Raw genomic sequence first — 21,080 nt, 5'->3', positions numbered from 1 at the left:
TGGAATGAGCCTTGTGAAAAAAACATAATGTATCAAGAACCATAAGGAAAGTGCTAAAAGCAATGGTTGCTTTGCTTAATGGAGCAAGTCCTAAGTGTTTGACGTTACCCTTAATAGTAGTCAGTAAAACAGTTTCCAGTAAAACTTAAGCGAGGAAATTAATCCCATAATAACAGCGTGCATGCAGGTTAGGCTCAAGTAATAGCAGTGTGATAGCATGGAGAAAAGAGGCTTTAATTTGTGCTTTAGAATGTATTGGGTGGGTGAATTGCAGACACTGAAAGTGAGTTATTTTTTAGTCAATTTTATTACTTAGCAATACTTTTTAAAATACAATAATAAGTAAGTCTCATATAACCTAAACTATCAAATGATAGTTTTTCAATCTAAATGCTACTGTAATCAATCATTCAATCAATATTTATTGGACACCTACTATTTTGTACCAGGAACTTTGCTGCTAGGCTCTGAGGATACCAAATTATAAGTCAATGTAGTTTTTAATCCTCAAGAAGCTCACAGAAGAGTGAGAGAGATGAGCAGATAAATAATATTTTAATTATAACATGATGTAAAAAGTTCTATGTGCACAAAAGCCGTTTCATTTTTCTTCTGGGAACACAGCTAGAGTACATTTCCCAGACACCCTTGCAGATAAGTATGGTCAAGGGAATGAGTTCTTGCCAATGAAATCTGGATAGAAATTTTGACACTTCTGGCCCATAGGAACCATGCACAGGTTTTATTCTCTCTCATTTCCTCACCTGCTGATCAATAGGACTCTGAAAACTTCATGGCTGGCAGAGCCACAAGATGGAAGGAACATTCAGGTCAGAAACTCTGCTCACCAGTCTGTCTGCAGTTACACTGAATGCCAACTTGAGTAGGAAATAATATTTATTGTATAAAACCATTGATATCTGGGGGTTGTTCGTTATAGCAATTAGCCTACTCTTTCTGTTACATATTCTCTACAGAAAAGATGATTGCATGTGCCCAAGATACAGAAAATAGGAAGGAGCTACATCTACCTGGATCAGAGTCTAGAGGGAAAACACAAACTGGACCTTTAGGGCCACTTTCTCTCTATAATGGACAAGTTAAAAGTGCTCAGGGAGGGACTTCCATGGTGGCCCAGTGTTTAAGACTTGGCTTTCCAATGCAGGGGGTGTGGGTTTGATCCCTGATCAGGGAACTAAGATCCCACATGCTTTGTGGCCACAAAAGCAAGACATAAAACAGGAAACAATAGTGTAACAAACTCAATAAAGACTTTAAAAATGATCCCACATTAAAAGTCCTTTAAAAATGCTCAGGGATAGCCGTATCCATTCTTTAAGTCTTACCTAAAATGAGTTATGGTCCTGTTTTGCTCTTTCTAGACCTGGACACTCCAGAATCGTGTACTTACATGTAAAAGTGTAAGCCAATCAGAGGCATGATCTAGTGAGCTGCTTACATTAAGAGAAAAATTGCTGAAATCATGGCTGTCAGGATGGCATGCCCCTTGCTGAGGCAAGTGAGTGCTTATGTGAGACGGTGAGAGTAGTTCACTGACTGTTAGGTTGTGACTTTCGTTATCGGAGAAGAGAAACGATTTGCGCTCACACATTTTACCATCCATAGTAACTTGATGCAACTATTCTATGGACTTCATCAGCATAATTCCTACTACTTTAGGAATCTCTTGAAAAGAAGATAATAATTGCAAAAAACAGCATTGTTCATGCTAGGAACTTTCTGAGCAATACATCAACTCTTTATTAGAAAGCTGAAATGACAATTCACCCTTCAGGGTTTTATGACGCTTCAACTCAACTTTATCACTTGCTATCTACCAATCCTAAATAGAGTGTGGTCTTTATACACTGGCAATTAAGTCTCTTCAGTGAAAGATCCATCTTCAAAAATGTCAATAAATATTCTGACAATGTTCCCCTCCCCCATCTAAGAAGCTACTAAAACTCTGGCAGGGTAAAAAGTTCCTCCTTACTACAGTAAGTAATAAACTCAACTTTGTTTTCTCAGTGAGTTGTCTGGATGATCTATTGGTATCCTGGGGCTTCTGTAACAAATTACCACAAACTGGGTGGCTTAAAAGAAAAGAAATTCATTGTCTCACAACTCTGGGTGCAAGAAATCTCATATCAAGGCGTTGGCAGGGTCACGCTCTTTCTGAAGACTCTAAAAGGATATCTTTTTTGACTCTTCCTAGCTCCTAGTAGTTGCCAACAGTTCTTGGCACTCTTTGGCTTGTGGCAACAACTCCAATCCGTGTTTCTGTCTTCACATAGCATCTTCCCTTTGTCCAATTTCTCTCTTGCTATAATGATATTATAGCCTAATCCAATATAAAATTGAGGGCTAAGTCACTTCAGTCGTGTCCAACTCTTTGCGATCCTATGGACTGGAGCCCACCAGGCTCCTCTGTCCACGGGATTCTCCAGGCAAGAACACAGGAGTGGATTGCCACGCCCTCCTCCAGGGGATCTTCCGCACCTGAACCTGTGTTCAGGGACTGAACCTGTGTCTCTTATGTCTCCTGCACTGGAAGACAGGTTCTGTACCACTAGTGCCACCTGGGAAATCCAATCCAATATGACTTCATCTTAACTTGATTACATTTACAAAGACTCTATTTATAAATAAGTTTATAACCACAAGTTTAGAGTGAATGTGAGTGAATTTGGGAGAGAACACTACTCAACCAGTGCAGATGTTTTGTAGACCCAGAATTTTACTTCTCTCTTCTTCATATTAGAATGATTAAAACATCTCTTGCTGTTAATAGAATCTCTTGTTTTTCTATTAATTTTTTAAATTATTTATCTATTTTAATTGGAGGCTAATTACTTTACAATATTGTAGTGGTTTTTGCCATACATTGACATGAATCAGCCATGGGTGTACATGTGTCCCCCATCCTGAACACCCCTCTCACCTCCCTCCCCATCCCATCCCTCAGGGTCATCCCAGTGCACTGGCCCTGAGCACCCTGTCTCATGCATTGAACCTGGACAAGTGGTCTGTTTCACATATGGTAATATACATGTTTCAATGCTATTCTTTCGAATCATCCCACCCTCGTCTTCTCCCACAGAATCCAAAAGTCTGTTCTTTACATCTGTGTCTCTTTTGTTATCTCACATATAGGGTCATCATTCAGTTAAGTTCAGTCACTCTGTCGTGTCCAACTCTTTGCCACTCCATGAACCGCAGCACGCCAGGCCTCCCTGTCCATCACCAACTCCCAGAGTCCACCCAAACCCATATCCATCAAGTTGGTGATGCCATCCAACCATCTCATCCTCTGTCATCCCCTTCTCCTCCTGCCCTCATTCTTTCCCAGCATCAGGGTCTTTTCCATCAGGTGGCCAAAGTATTGGAGTTTCAGCTTTAGCCTTTGTCCTTCCAATGAACACCCAGGACTGATTTCCTTTAGGATGGACTGGTTGGATCTCCTTGCAGTCCAAGGGACTCTCAACAGTCTTCTCCAACACCACAGTTCAAAAATATCAATTCTTTGGTGCTCAGCTTTCTTTACAGTCCAACTCTCACATCCATACGTGACTACTGGAAATACCATAGCCTTGCCTAGATGGACTTTTGTTGGTAAAGTAATGTCTCTGCTTTTGAATATACTATCTAGGTTGGTCATAACTTTCCTTCCAAGGAGTAAGTATCTTTTCATTTCATGGCTGCAGTCACCACCTACAGTGATTTTGGAACCCAGAAAAATAAAGTCAGCCACTGTTTCCACTGTTTCCCCATCTATTTCCCATGAAGTGATGGGACCAGATGCCATGATCTTAGTTTTCTGAATGTTGAGCTTTAAGCCAACTTTTTCACTCTTCTCTTTCACTTTTATCAAGAGGCTCTTTAGTTCTTCTTCATTTTCTGCCATAAGGGTGGTGTCATCTGCATATTTGAGGTTATTGATATTTCTCCTGGCAATCTTGATTCCAGCTTGTGCTTCTTCCAACCCAGCGTTTCTCATGATGTACTCTGCATAGAAGTTAAATAAGCAGGGTGACAATATACAGCCTTGACATACCCCTTTTCCTATTTGGAACCAGTCTATTGTTCCATGTCCAGTTCTAACTGTTGCTTCCTGACCTGCATATAGGTTTCTCAAGAGGCAGGTCAGGTGGCCTGGTATTCCCATCTCTTTCAGAATTTTCCACAGTTTATTGTGATCCACACAGTCAAAGGCTTTGGCATAGTCAATAAAGCAGAAATAGATGTTTTTCTGGAACTCTCTTGCTTTTACAATGATCCAGTAGATGTTGACAATTTGATCTCTGGTTCCTCTGCCTTTTCTAAAACGAGATTGAACATCGTTACCATCTTTCTAAATTCCATATATATGTGTTAATATACTGTACTGGTGTTTTTATTTCAGACTTACTTCACTCTGTATAATAGGCTGCAATCCCATCCACATCTTTAGAACTGATACAAACTCATTCTTTTTAATAGCTGAGTAATATTCCATTGTGTATATGTATCACAGTTTTCTTATCCATTCATCTGCCGATGGACATCTAGGTTGCTTCCATGTCGTAGCTATTGTAAACAGTGCTGCAATGAATATTGGGATACACGTGTCTCTTTCAACTCTGGTTTCCTCGGTGTGTATGCCCAGCAATGGGATTACTGGGTCATATGGGAGTTCTATTTCCAGTTTTTTAAGGAATCTCTACACTGTTCTCCATAATGGCTGTACTAGTTTGCATTCCCACCAACAGTGTAAGAGGGTTCCCTTTTCTCCACACCCTCTCCAGCATTTATTGTTTGTAGACTTTTTGATAGCAGCCATTCTGACCTCTGTGAGATGGTAGCTCATTGTGGTTTTAATTTGCATTTCTCTGAAAATCTCTTGTTTTTAAATTAGACTTAAAATTCAGAAGCCACTCAAGAGAAATACTCTGCTTAAATTTGCATTAAGCTGGAAATGACTGGCATTAGAATCATTCCAGAAGGCAAATTTTACAGAGGATGGTACAGAGGGAATGAAAGGCTAAAGAGCACCCAACAGAATTCTAAAATTATTACATGTGCTCATGTGCACATACATACACACAAACCCTTTAAACATTTGGCCAAAAATACTAATGCTAATCCTAGGACCAATATTTTATCCCCTTTTGGTCTACCCTGATGAAAGAATTACAATCTTAAAATGTTGATAATTTGGGACTCAGGCAATGTGGGCTTCCCTGGTGGCTCAGAGGTTAAAGCGTCTGCCTGCAATGTGGGAGACCTGGGTTCGATCCCTGGGTCAGGAAGATTCTCTGGAGAAGGAAATGGCAACCCACTCCAGTATTCTTGCCTGGAAAATCCCATGGATGGAGGAGCCTGGTGGGCAACAGTCCACAGGGTCGCAAAGAGTCAGACACGACTGAGCAACTTCACTTCACTTCACTTCAGGCAATGTATCCTTAGGTAGTCCAGCCTTTACACGTAATTACTTTGGAGAGAGATGACACACTACGGTATTATACAACATAAAACTTTTAGTAGGATTCTTTAACAGATAACCAGTTATCAGAAATGTCAGTGTAAAAAAGTCAGAAGAAGGCCCTAACAATACAGAAACCCCTAAAATAGCTAAAATTATCATATTTATTTTTGATTGAAGTATAGTTGATTTATAATATTGTGTTAGCTATAAGTGTTCAGGACAGTGATTCAGTTTTTTGCAGATTACATTTCATCATAGATTGTAACAAGGCATTGGGTATTCTTAGCTTCTTGGGGAGGAAGGCACTATGGGAGACACCCCTGATCACTGACATACAAGCAGAGTTCCTTAGAATTAAAAGATCACAAAGCAAATCAACTATTTATCAATATTTTTTAATTTATGTTTGACTGCTCTGGGTCTTCATTGCTACGTGTGGGCTTTATTTTGTTGCAGCAAGTGTGGGCTACTCTTTGTTGCAGTGCTCAGGATTTTCACTGAAGTGGCTTCTTTTGTTGTGGCTCCTGGGTTCTAGAGTACAGGTTCAGTAGTTGTGGTGCATGGGTTTATTTGCTCCTCAGAATGTGGAATTTTCCTGGACTAGGGATTGAACCCATGTCCCCTACATTGGCAAGCAGATTCTTAACCACTGAACCACCAAGGAAGTCCTATCAATACTTTTTGTATGTATCTGTCTAATGCCTAGTGTTATCTTTATTCATTTCAATTCTTTTTAAATACTTCCTGAATTTTTCCATGAGTACTGAATATTGAATTTCTGAAAGTTGTTTATGCTTCAAGTGTCTATAAAAATCACCTGTGATTTAAGCAAAAGTAAATCTTACTACACCAAGAAGTCCTGCCAAATAATCCTTGCAAGTGGAGAAGAATAAACATTCAGCAGATCCTTGATTAATCCATTCACTTATTCTACTGCACAAAACTTCTGCTTCAAAAACTGAGGCAAAATTTGCTCAAAATTTGCTCATGATTAATCATACAGATGTCAGACTTGAACCATAAAGACCGAGCACCAAAGAATTGATGCTTTTGAATTGTGGTGCTGGAGAAGACTCTTGAGCATCCCTTGGACAGCAAGGAGATCAAACCAGTCAATCCTAAAGGAAATTAACCCTGAATATTCATTGGAAGGTCTGATGATGAAACCTTAATACTTTGGCTATCTTATGTGAAGAGTCAACTCATTAGAAAAGCCCCGGATGCTGTGAAAGATTGAGGATAGAAGGAGGTGGTGGCAGCAGAGGAGGAAATGGTTGAATAGCATCACCAACTCAATGGGCAAGAGTTTGAGCAAACTCTGGAAGAATTGATGCTTTTGAACTGTGATGTTGGAGAAGACTCTTGAGAGTCCCTTGGACTGCAAGGAGATCCAACCAGTCCATTCTGAAGGAGATCAGCCCTGGGTGTTCTTTGGAGGGAATGATGCTGAAGCTGAAACTCCAATACTTTGGCCACCTCATGCGAAGAGTTGACTCATTGGAAAAGACTCTGATGCTGGGAGGGACTGGGGGCAGGAGGAGAAGAGGACAACAGAGGATGAGATGGCTGGATGGCATCACTGACTCGATGGACGTGGGTCTGGGTGAACTCCAGGAGTTGGTGATGGACAGGGAGGCCTGGCGTGCTGTAATTCATGGGGTCGCAAAGAGTCGGACACAACTGAGCAACTGAACTGAACTGAACTGGGAGATAGTGAAGGACAGGGAAGCTTGGTGTGTTGCAGTCCATCGGGTGGCAAAGAGATGGACATGACTTAGTGACCAAACAACAATATTAGCTTATAGCTGATATTTCTAGTTTGTCTAAAAACTGTCATTTTCCTCTTTTAAATCTAAAACATATTACTTTCCCTGAGATTTTAAAATGTCTGCTATGTTCCATAAGCTATCACAGTACAGTGAGTTTTTTTCCTAAAAGTATACATACAGAGTTTTATCTCAAATAAAATAAAATTCTGTAATTACATCTTTGTATTATGTAGTTCATGTTTGGGCTTGGATATAAGTTTTTTCACATGACTAAAAAAAGTATAACTATCCTGGGTTCCAGTACTCTTTTGGAGATATTTATTTAGTCCTTCCCAATTAAAAAGAAATTTTTCTTCTATAGAATTTTATAATAATATATGAGAACATATATATTTTATCAATATAATCCATGTAATAAATATGTGTATGTGAGGTGAAAGTTGCTCAGTTATATCCGACTCTTTGTGACCCATGGACTATGCAGTCCATGAAATTCTCCAGGCCAGAATACTGGAGTGGGTAGACTTTCCTTCTTCAGGAGATCTTCCCAACCCAGGGATGGAACCCAGGTCTCCTGCAACGCAGGCAGATTCTTTACCAACTGAACCACCAAGGAAGTCCAAATATGTGTATGAATGTTCACAGTTCAAAGTGCCTAAGAAAATGGAAATTACCTATTTAGTGGTTAAACATATGAGTTCCATAGCCATATCACTTGAGTTCTAATCAAAAGCAAGTTGTGTTACTTTAGACAAAGTATTTACCTTCTCTGTGCCCCAGATTACTGAGGATTTACCAAATCAATCCATGCAAAGCACTAAGAGTCACGATTGAGATACAGTAAGAGTCCACTAAATACTATGTATTAATGTTATGATTACTAATCACTGCAGATGGTGATTGCAGTCATGAAATTAAAAGACACTTACTCCTTGGAAGGAAAGTTATAACCAACCTAGATAGCATATTCAAAAGCAGAGACATTACTTTACCAACAAAGGTCCGTCTAGTCAAGGCTATGGTTTTTCCAGTGGTCATGTATGGATGTGAGAGTTGGACTGTGAAGAAAGCTGAACACTGAAGAATTGAAGCTTTTGAACTGTGGTGCTGGAGAAGACTCTTGAGAGTCCCTTGGACTGCAAGGAGATCCAACCAGTCCATTCTAAAGGAGATCGGTCCTGGGTGTTCTTTGGAAGAAATGATGCTAAAGCTGAAACTCCAGTACTTTGGCCACCTCATGCGATGAGTTGACTCATTGGAAAAGACTCTGATGCTGGGAGGGATTAGGAGCAGGAGGAGAAGGGGATGACAGAAGATGAGATGGCTGGATGGCATCACCGACTCAATGGACGTGAGTTTGAGTGAATTCCGGGAGGTGGTGATGGACAGGGAGGCCTGGAGTGCTGCAATTCATGGGGTCGCAAAGACTCGGACACAACTGAGTGACTGAACTGAACTGAACTAAGGCAACAAGATGGACAAACATAGTGTACCTGTCTTGAGACGTTTGAGGCCTGGTGTGGAAAGGTTGACCAAAAGGTGACTAATCAATACTACCAGATCTATTATGCTACATGTCAAAGGAAATATGGTGCCTGAAGTGATCAAGGCTTCATTTTGAACTTGGGACTCAAATGAGGCCTGGAAGAATGAGTAGACATGGCTAAGTGGTTAGGAGAATGAAAAGTATTCAAGGGAAGAGTGTATAGCATGAAAGTTAGCATGAAGACAAGAAGGGACAATTTATTCATTTGATGAGGAGACATTTTTTAGAACAGATTTTCACTATTGAAGACAGTCAAACACTGAAGTAACAGGAGCCTAATATAAGAGACCCCTGAAAACTGGGCTAAGATGTTTGATTCTTAATGGTTTGTGTTCATGAAAGAGATAGGCAACAATAGTAGGCCTGACTTGGGAGGGGCTGATAATTGACTTCTTATCCCTGCATAAATTCAACTGTTAATCAAGTATCAATGTCATTAAGTTATATATTTGGTCATTTTGCATATCATCAACAAATTTTTTTCTACAGAGTTGAACCTAGCCTTAACACTACAGTGACATTTGATTAATGATCTATAAAAAGTACAGATGATGATAGAATAATGATTAAAACTAGGCTCTGCTCTCAAGGAACCCAAAGTCCAGTGAAAGTGGCTGAACGGATCAATGCAGAGGACAAGCAGTGTCATCTGAGAGAGATAAAACACACTAAGAGTTCAGAAGTGGGAAGGGACACAGCTTCCTGAGAATACCTGGTAAGATGATGGACAGAACACAGACTTCACTTTGAAAGATATTTGAAAACAGTGGATGAAATATTCCAAGATGAGAGAACTGAATGAACATAGGAAACTCCTGGGCGATGATTCAGTGAGGCTAAAGCAAGGCCCAGATTCAATTCCTGGGTCCAGAAAATCCCCTGAAGGAGGAAATGGCAACCCACTCCAGTATTCTTGCCTGGAGAATCCCATGGACAGAGGAGCTTGGTGGGTTACAGTCACAAAGAGTTGGACACGACTGAATGACTGAGCACGCACACACAAAGCAAGGCTTTCCAGAACTCAGAAACTCTTTGTATGTGAAACAGTAATCTATAATCCCTGGGTTAACCCTAGGAAAACACTGGGTTAAACAAAATGGAAACTGGTTCTTTATCAAAAGATTTCTCAGAGCTTTTGATATACTAATTTGCATTTTAAATCCCTAAGAGGACAATACAATATACAGCCATTAATAAACTTATTTTACTATGAAATTCACTTCCTTCTGAAAATATTTTAGACGACTAATGTTTAGTCAATATAACATTGTAAAGTGCTTGTTTAGAATAGAGATAGGGAATGCTTAGGGGATCTGATGTCAGAAGACTTAGAGTCGAGCTAATGAATTCTGACTTTCATTCAGTAGGTTTCAGAAAATCAAATCAGTAAGGGAAACCAATGTTTGCCTGTGCAAATTGATTCATTATAGTATGTATTCAAAACACTGCATTGGTCAATTGGGAGTCATTCTTATTCTCAAGCATACTAACAAGAGAAAAATTGAGAGGAATTTGCCAATATACCCATTGTGATATTCAAATGATCATAAGCCAGCATTGTAAATGTGGGTGGGCAACAGCACATTTTGGAGATAGCAGCAGGAGAATAAGCCTGGAGACCTGATTAAAAGGAATTTTTTTCATATGCCTTTGCATCCCCAACCATTTTATTTCCACATTTATGTTTATAGGCTTCCTAGGTGGCACTAGTGGTAAAGAACCTGCCTGCCAATGCAGGAGACATAAGAGACACAGGTTCAATCCCTGGGTTGGGAAAATCCCCTGAAGAAAGGCATGGCAACCCACTCCAATATTCTGACCTGGAGAATCCTATGGACAGAGGAGCCTGGTGGGCTATAGTCCATAGGGTCACACAGAGTCAGACATGACTGAAGCGACTTAGCAAGCATGCACTAAGACAAAACAAATAATATGATAATATATGGGAAAGAATTTTCAGTTCTGTAACAAAAACATGCTCTGTAGAAATCCATATTTTTTGTATAATTTTCTTTATTATTATTCTCTGAATATACCACTGATCTGTCTATAAAAACAAAGCGAATAGATTCTAGCCTTTGATATACCTACCAAACTACAGGTAACTAGGAAACCAGGAAGCTGAAGCCGGTCATTTCAGGCTTTAATAATGCTTCAAAAATATGGGACCAAATATTTGCAAAGAAGCTTGAGCTCCTTAAAAGAAAGATGCAACATGCTTAGCTCACATTTCAAAAAACTTGGAAAATTAAATTGATTTAAAGAGGAATTTTCTCCCCAGGAGAATCTATTTACGCAGCATCTACTTTCATTTCTCTTATACTCCATGAGTCATCAGGAAGTAACACAAAGTCACACAAGAACACAGAGTCCTCCTGGGATTTTTGAAACAAATGGATTTGAAACTGTTCAGTTGATCCTACCCAGAGGATGATATATACAGGAATTTAGCATAAGGAGAGTTTGATCAGCGCAATTAAATGTAAGCATTGCACTTGAGGAACCTGGAACACAATGTTGCAGTGTGATTTATGAGGCCAGAGGGGGTGGATTTCATTAATTCAAAGCCTTGCTATCTTGCATCTTTGCCATGTGGTTAATGTTACTACCATTTTAATGGTGTTTGCAAGCAATATACCAGTGAAATAAGAAACATATTGTTGAACTTTTCATAAATTTATTGAGTGTTTACTATGTGCCTATGACAGTATGAGCCACTGGGAGTTCAGATGTGAGTGGGAATCACTCCAGCTTCTTTAAAAGACAACTAAAACTCGGCATAAGTCCTTTATGTTAGAACCAAGCCCGGAGGCCTACATGAGCTCATGGGAGACAGGCTATGCCATCTCATTGTTTGGAAGAGATGAACTGTAAGTGAGTTCTGAAGGATTAGAGGGAGTTAGCTAGGAAGAACTGGGAGCAGACCCGGGAGGTAGCAAGAGCCATGGTCCCTGAACCAAATGAGGACTTACATTAGAAGAAGTATAAGTAGTCTGTCTGACTCTTCTGCCGATTTTGATAATTTAGATGTTCTATAACTTTGAAGACATAAGAGCTCAGAAAAACTTCACCTGTCAAGTTAGGAACCATGGGATTTACTTTGAAGAACATGAAGACATATTAAAGTGTTTTTGAGCAAAGCAAGGAAAATAGAATAATAATCATTTAGCCATTTAGGGCCACCCAGCATTTATCTCCCCTTCCTAACAACACTGATTTCCCTCTTGGGGATGACCTGTCTCATTGTGTACAATTTTAGAGACTGTAATTCCAATTTCTTCTGTCTTCAGCAACTGAGTCACTGGAGTTTCCAACTGTCACATACTTTCTGTCACTACTCTCTGATAATCATTCAGAACAAAAGCACCATCTAATCCTAGTCAATCAAGTGAAAATATACCCATATTCTTCATTTCCAACAAGTGTGCCTAGGCAAACCTACAAAGCAATTCCCACTGATAATAATTAGTTTATATCTGTTCAGAATATAATTCTTTTAAAATACCTATCTTTTTTAGTGGCATCTTTGTCAGGTTTTGGTATTAGGGTGATGGTGGCCTCATAGAATGAGTTTGGAAGTTTACCTTCCTCTGCAATTTTCTAGAAGAGTTTGAGTAGGATAGGTGTTAGTTCTTCTCTAAATTTTTGGTAGAATTCAGCTGTGAAACCATCTGGACCTGGGCTTTTGTTTGATGGAAGATTTTTGATTACAGTTTCAATTTCCATGCTTGTGACGGGTCTGTTAAGATTTTCTATTTCTTCCTGGTCCAGTTTTGGAAAGATGTACTTTTCTAAGAATTTGTCCATTTCTTCCATGTTGTCCATTTTATTGGCATATAATTATTGATAGTAGTCTCTTATGATCCTTTGTATTTCTGTGTTGTTTGTTGTGATCTCTCCATTTTCATTTCTAATTTTATTGGCCAATATCACTGATGAACATAGATGCAAAAATCGTTAACAAAATTCTAGCAATCAGAATCCAACAACACATTAAAAAAATCATACACTATGACCAAGTGGGCTTTATCCCAGGGATGCAAGGATTCTTCAATATCTGCAAATCAATCAATGTAATACACCACATTAACAAATTGAAAAATAAAAACCATATGAATATCTCAATAGATGCAGAGAAAGCCTTTGACAAAATTCAACATCCATTTATGATAAAAACTCTCCAGAAAGCAGGAATAGAAGGAACATACCTCAACATAATAAAAGCTATATATGACAAACCCACAGCAAACATTATCCTTAATGGTGAAAAATTGAAAGCATTTCCTCTAAAGTCAGGAACAAGACAAAGGTGCCCACTTTCACCATTACTATTCAACATAGTTTTGGAAGTTTTGGCCACAGCAATCAGAGCAGAAAAATAAATAAAAGGAATCCAAATCAGAAAAGAAGAAGTAAAACTCTCACTGTTTGCAGATGACATGATCCTCTACATAGAAAACCCTAAAGACTACACCAGAAAATTACTAGAACTAATCAATGATTATAGTAAAGTTGCAGGATATAAAATCAACACACAGAAATCCCTTGCATTCCTATACACTAATAATGAGAAAACAGAAAGAGAAATTAAGGAAACAATTCCATTCACCATTGCAATGGAAAGAATAAAATACTTAGGAATATATCTACCTAAAGAAACTAAAGACCTATATATAGAAAACTATAAAACACTGGTGAAAGAAATCAAAGAGGACACTAATAGATGGAGAAATATACCATGTTCATGGATTGGAAGAATCAATATAGTGAAAATGAGTATACTACCCAAAGCAATTTATAGATTCAATGCAATCTCTATCAAGCTACCAACAGTATTCTTCACAGAGCTAGAACAAATAATTTCACAATTTGTATGGAAATACAAAAAACCTTGAATAGCCAAAGCTATCTTGAGAAAGAAGAATGGAACTGGAGGAATCAACCTGCCTGACTTCAGGTTCTACTACAAAGCCACAGTCATCAAGACAGTATGGTACTGGCACAAAGACAGAAATATAGATCAATGGAACAAAATAGAAAGTCCAGAGATAAATCCACGCACCTATGGACACCTTATCTTTGACAAAGGAGGCAAGAATATACAATGGATTAAAGACAATCTCTTTAACAAGTGGTGCTGGGAACTCTGGTCAACCACTTGTAAAAGAATGAAACTAGAGCACTTTCTAACACCATACACAAAAATAAACTCAAAATGGATTAAAGATCTAAACATAAGACCAGAAACTATAAAACTCCTAGAGGAGAACATAGGCAAAACACTCTCTGACATACATCACAGCAGGATCCTCTATGACCCACCTCCCAGAATATTGGAAATAAAAGCAAAAATAAACAAATGGGACCTAATTAAACTTAACAGCTTCTGCACAACAAAGGAAACTCTAAGCAAGGTGAAAAGACAGCCTTCAGAATGGGAGAAAATAATAGCAAATGAAGCAACTGACAAACAACTAATCTCAAAAATATACAAGCAACTCCTGAAGCTCAATTCCAGAAAAATAAATGACCCAATCAAAAAATGGGCCAAAGAACTAAGCAGACATTTCTCCAAAGAAGACATACACATGGCTACCAAACACATGAAGAGATGCTCAACATCACTCATTATCAGAGAAATGCAAATCAAAACCACTATGAGTACCATTTCACGCCAGTCAGAATGGCTGCGATCCAAAAGTCTACAAGTAATAAATGCTGGAGAGGATGTGGAGAAAAGGGAACCCTCCTACACTGTTGGTGGGAATGCAAACTAGTACAGCCACTATGGAGAACAGTGTGGAGATTCCTTAAAAAACTGGAAATAGAACTGCCTTATGATCCAGCAATCCCACTTCTGGGCATACACACTGAGGAAACCAGAAGGGAAAGAGACACGTGTACCCCAATGTTCATCGCGGCACTGTTTATAATAGCCAGGACATGGAAGCAACCTAGATGTCCTTAGCAGATGAATGGATAAGAAAGCGGTGGTACATATACACAATGGAGTATTACTCAGCCATTAAAAAGAATACATTTGAAGCAGTTCTAATGAGGTGGATGAAACTGGAGCCTATTATACGGAGTGAAGTAAGCCAGAAAGAAAAACACCAATACAGTATACTAACGCATATATATGGAATTTAGAAAGATGGTAACAATAACCCTGTATATTAGACAGCAAAAGAGACACTGATGTATAGAACAGTCTTTTGGACTCTGTGGGAGAGGGAGAGGGTGGGATCATTTGGGAGAATGGCATTGAAATACGTATAATATCATATATGAAACGAGTCGCCAGTCCAGGTTCGATGCACGATACTGGATGCTTGGGGCTGGTGCACTGGGACAACCCAGAGCGATGGTACAGGGAGGGAGGAGGGAGGAGGGTTCAGGATGGGGAACACATGTATACCTGTGGTGGATTCATTTTGATATTTGGCAAAACCAATACAATATTGTAAAGTTTAAAAATAAAATAAAATTAAAAAAAATAAAAATACCTATCTTTAAACATTCACATATCTTTCTAATTCTTTCCAATATATCATCTTTTTTATTAAGTTAGTCAGAGATGCTTTCTCTTTCTTTCCACCAAAGAACCCTAATTAATATCTGCTGCTGCTAAGTCGCTTCAGTCATGTCCGACTCTGTGCGACCCCACAGATGGTAGCCCACCAGGCCCCGCCGTCCCTGGGATTCTCCAGACAAGAACACTGGAGTGGGTTAGTCAGAGATGCTTTCTCTTTCTTTCCACCAAAGAACCCTAATTAATATAAACAGCCTTAATAGCAGTGAAATGAATGACTTGAATAAATACAAAACTGGAAGAATGAAAAACAGGTAAAAGGAAGCTGTGGAAATCTAGACAAGCGATAATACAGCCCTAGAAGAACATAGAAGCTAGAGGGTTTAAATGAAGTGAATGCAAATAAAATATATAAAAAGATAGAACTGACAGGACTTTGCAATTCATCAGACGTGGGAAGTGAGGGAAAGGAGGATTCAAGTCACCCAGGTACACAGGAAGTGGTATCTACTTAAGGATGAAAACAAGGAACATGTGTTTAGACAAATCCAGTGATTCAAGCATGCTTAAGTAGCCCGTCAATGGTTAAAAATTGTAGGGCACAAAGAGATCATGGTGGGACACAGAGATGTGGGCATGATAAGTTGGAAGAAGAGAATTACGTCAAGGAGACAGATGCATCACCAAGAATAGTATATGGAGTACAAAGAGAACAAAGCTAAGGGTGGACAAAACCTGGATTTGAAGAAGAAACAGAGAAAATAATTCCCACAAAGGAAAGTTAAGAAAGAGCAACCGTAACAGCAGGCAGGTGAAAAACAAATGGGTCATGGAAATCAAGTTACAAGAAGAAGAAGTGATCAGAGTGACAAAATTTAGAAGCGCTGTTGAGTTTAATAGACAAGAGATCACTGTGACTTTCACCAGTCTGCAATTGACACATAAATGCAACATGACAATTCCCAAACAGGAGGCTTAAAAATCACAATCATTTATTCTCACTTTTCTGGATATTGCTAGAACATCAGCTCATCTAGCCTGAATTCAGCTGGAGCCATTCATATCTGCTCATCCACTTCCTGGAACTACCAAGCTAGTCCAGAAACATTATTTTCATGGAACTCTTAGGGGTCAAGAAGATAAACCCAGTCACATGAGCTTGTTAAAGTATTTGGTCCTATCACACTCAGTAACATTTCACTGGCCAAAGCCATGGTTGAATCCTAAGTCAAAGAAAAAGGAAAGGTACTCTGCTTTCTTAGTTATAAAAACTAGAGTCACAGAGCAAAGACCTGGACACAGAGAAGGAAGAATTATCAGGGCCAATAAAGTAATCTGTTGCCATCTGCCTTCCCCACTGCAGTTACTCATATCCCTCTCACATGCAAAATACCCTGAGTCTCATCTCAGAAACCACAAAATCCTCATCTAACCATGTAGGATATTGTACTCTGATATATTATGGTCAAACATGACTTCCCATGATCTAAAGACACTATCTAAAAGACAAGTTATCTACCCTACACAGATCAACACACAATGGTGAAACCAGGGGCAAGGTAAGAGCAAGAGCACTCCCATTCAAAAGGAGAAATGAGATGGCAGCTTGGTGAACACTGCAATTCTAAACTCACACTGTCCAGAACTATCTCCTTCTCTTGGGTAGGGAAAGTTTATTAGTCACTAATTCTCTCTCTGGGCGTGAGTCCCCTGCACATTATTCTCCATGGCTCTGACCTCTGAAGCACCCTTCTTTTCTATCACACTTCCTGCGCTACTTGTGAAGAGAGCCTTGAAAGACTGTACATTTCTGAGGCTGAGCAACTTCCTGCTTCGAAGAAGTTAGGGATCCGATGGTCTTCTTACATTTTGAACAGTCTCAGTATGTTTTAGTCCAGGATGGTAGCAAATAGTGCAACTGAGTTCTCTAAAACATTTAGTGGGATTTTACTAGATTGCTCTGCCATTGCTGTCTGATAGCACTTTCTGCACCAATGAAAATACACTCTGAACTGTCCAAAAAGGTACTCATTAGCCACATGTAGCTAACTGAGCAGTTAAAATGTAGACACCATGGGAACTTCTCTGTTGGTCCACTGACTAAGACTCTGAGTTCCCAGTGCAAGGGGCCCAGGTTCAATTCCTGATCCCACATGCTACAACTAAAATATCCCATATGACACAATGAAGATGGAAGATCCCATGTGTCATGACTAAGACCTAGCACAAAAGAATAAATAATAAAATTAAATTTAAAAAATGTTTAAATGTAGATACTATAACTGATGAACCAAAACTTAATTAGTTAATTTTAATAGCCACAGTGGCTAGAACCTATCATGTAGGACAAACCAGCTTACTTAATTATGTATTGGGGGCATATTAGGATGCTATGCATTGCTAGCCTTAATTTTCCTAAAAGCTCTTCACTCAACTAATGAAGTCTAAAAGGTGATGGTGGTAGTTTAGTTGCTAAGTTGTGTCTGACTCTTGCGATCCCATGGACAGTAGCCTGCCAGGCTCCTCTGTCCATGGGATTCTCCAGGCAAGAATACTGGAGTGGGTTGCCATTTCCTTCTCCAGTGGATCTTCCCCACCCAGGAATCGAACCCAGGTCTCCTGCATTGCAGGCAGATGATTTACCAACTGAGATATGAGGGTGGAAAGTGAGCTATTTTGGCAAATACAAAGCATGGTAGTTGATTTTAAACAGTTAGCATATGATCTTTCAAATGAAAAAATGGTCTTATTCTGCATTGACATGAAGAGCAGAACTAACACCAAGCAGTGCCAGAAACATATATCAGACTTATTTCATGAAGAATTGTAAAAGAGATATGAGGAATGTAGATTTCCCAGAATATAAGGTGTAGTAAACAGGAAAGGTGGTGAATTTCTTGTCAATCCAGACATCCAAGAAGTGACATGAAGATTACTTTCTGAGGCTCCTGCACAAAGAAATTAAGCCTAAAAGTGGAGGTTCTACTACTTGACCCATGTTTCCTTCTAACTCTGGTAATCTGTGGTTTTATAAAGTATGTCATCTACATTCAGCATCTCTAAGTCCCTCCCATTTACTCCTCACTGTCTTGCAGTCTGACTGTGCTCATTATCACTCAACTTATCTCTCTTACTAGATTAGATCCACGGTCCTGTTTCTTCACCTACCCAGTAGCTATATCCTTTAATGTGTGATTTTTGCAGTTTCCATCACTAAAGCAGAATATATTTCCCTGCCTCTGACTTGAGTTTGACTATGTACATTGCCAAAACAGCTCACTTTCTGCCTAACCTTACATAGTTCTGTTGGCTGTTTCTTACACAATATAATATTAAGTGTATTTACTTTCCTGATTTGACCTTTGTGGTATTGCCAAATTTACTATCATGAGAGAGTTAATTACCCAGCCTGATAAAATAATTTGTTTTTCCAATAGGAGTATGCTACAATTTTGACAGGTGCACATGAGCAAGATGATCAGTTCATGAGGACATTGATAAAGGTTGGTTCAATTTGGTTTTGATGGTGAAAAGTGGGTGTTGCATAAATGACAATTGAGTCTAAAGGATTATTCTATGAATCTTCTTTAGAAGGAAGCACTTTTAGAACAGAGATAATTATTTTATCCTTACCAGTGACCTCATTAATAGCATGAAAATTATGTTCATGCAATCAGTAGGTGACATTAACTTGAGTATGGCTGCTTGTAACACAAGATAACAGAAAGATAATTCAAATGAATATTTGATTAATTAGAGAAATATCCATCAGAGAAAGGATGAAATGCACTAGGTATCATTGCTAGATTTATACTGAAGGGCTTAAAGCCATTGAGGAAGAAAAGTCAGAAAGTCTGGTTAGGTACAAGAACAGCATAAAGAATGGGGTATCAAAGGGGTAACAAGCTCAGAGAGAACCAGTGCTATTTGGTTGTACCTTCATTATTATTAATTATTAATTTATTATAATGGATAATTAATGATAATATGCAATAATATTGATGAAATAAATACAAAGAGGAACATCAAATAATTAAGTGGACTTGCAGACCAGAAGAGATTAGAGATGAAGTTGGCAAATGATACCATTACATTGGCCTTCTTATTGGATATTGACATTTGCTTTCATTTATATTATGGCTGCCTATGAAGCTGGACAAGGAAGCTTTTAGGAGAACTGAGCTATATTGCCCATTTTTTTCATTAAACCATCTAAATATGCCAGTTTATATTCAAAGAGTATAGGATAGATTCATAGAGGTGAAAGAAGTGAGAACCAGATCCATATTTTTTTTAATATTATGAAAAGAAAAAAATCATTGAAGACTGCTTACCAAAAGCTATGCTCTTTTCAGATTCCCATTAGTGTCTGCATGGGATTCAGCCAATGGAATATTTAATATTAATTTTATTTCTTAAGAGGGCTATGGATTTTTTTCATAAGGAAGTAGTACAAGTGTGAATACGCTGGCTACAGTTGATACTTTTTTCCTGCAAGAAGGTATTTAATGCCAGTAAGCGCCTGACATGAGCTGCCTTCATTTCTGAGAAACAAGAGAGATGCCCTAGTCCATTGCCTTCATATTCTGGATGCTGCTTCATCTAATATCAAAGCTAACTGGGGCCTTATTATTAACACTCTTCATGTTTTGTTGATTTCATTTATTTATGATAATTTATTCCATGGCCTATTGTTTGTCATCTTTTCAAAACAGATTATTTCTAGTGGAATGATAAGGCTGGAAAAGCTGAGGGAGAAAAAGCCAGTTATCACACATGTATCAGGCCACACAAAGTAGTGATAAAGGATGGCCACTACTTTGATGTACAGTGAACCCTTGGCATGAGCATGCTTGACTATTTCATGAGTTTACTCTTCTCATGCAACCCCAAAGAGCCCTGACAGGTAATCTGTGATCATTTTTCCAGAGATGTGCATTAAATCATGGTCTCTGTGAACCTACTAAGAAAAAAGCAAGTCATCTACTTGTAGGTCCCCTAAGTCACTACTCAGTATATACTCTTGAGTATATGTTTAATTTGGCAAAAGAATGCAAGCTTGTATATTTATAAATATGGGATGCTTTAAAGCATAAGGGTTAATTAATAGCTTTACCTTATTAATACTTATTAAGGGCCTATGATGGGCTAATGGCTAGTTTTACTATCAAGTGCAAAACCAACATGATTTTAGGCATTCTGTTATTAATAATAGTTGATGTCTCCTGAACGCTTACAATATCTCCTGCACCATTCTAAATGCAGTAAGTCCTCTACATATGAACAAGTTCCATTCTGAGGGCATGTTCATAAGTCCAACAAAGTTAGCCTAGGCACCCAACTAACACAACCAGCTATATAGCACTGTACTGTAATAGGTTTATTTATAATACTTTTCACACAAATAATACATAAAAAGTAAACAAACACAAAAAATAAACGTTTTTAATCTTATAGTACAGTACCTTGAAAAGTACAGTAGTACAGTACAACAGCCGGCATACAGGAGCTGGCATCGAATGAACAGGCAAGAATTACTGACTGGAAGCAGAAAAGGAGGTGGGAGATGGTAGAGCTGAAGGATTGTCAGCAACAGGAGTTGGAGGGCAAGCTTATATTTCACTCACTCCTGACATTCAGGATCTGCTCCATCACTGCTGCTTTTACGTTTGCTTCTGAATATCCTGGGCTTGAAATAAAGATACTATATTACTGTATACAGAAACGAGCGTCCTGAGTCCCTTCAGTCATGTCTGACTCTGTGCGACC

Source organism: Bubalus kerabau, chromosome 15, assembly GCF_029407905.1.
Source record: "Bubalus kerabau isolate K-KA32 ecotype Philippines breed swamp buffalo chromosome 15, PCC_UOA_SB_1v2, whole genome shotgun sequence".
Classification (NCBI taxonomy): domain Eukaryota; kingdom Metazoa; phylum Chordata; class Mammalia; order Artiodactyla; family Bovidae; genus Bubalus; species Bubalus kerabau.
Note: the sequence above shows the minus strand (reverse complement) of the source record.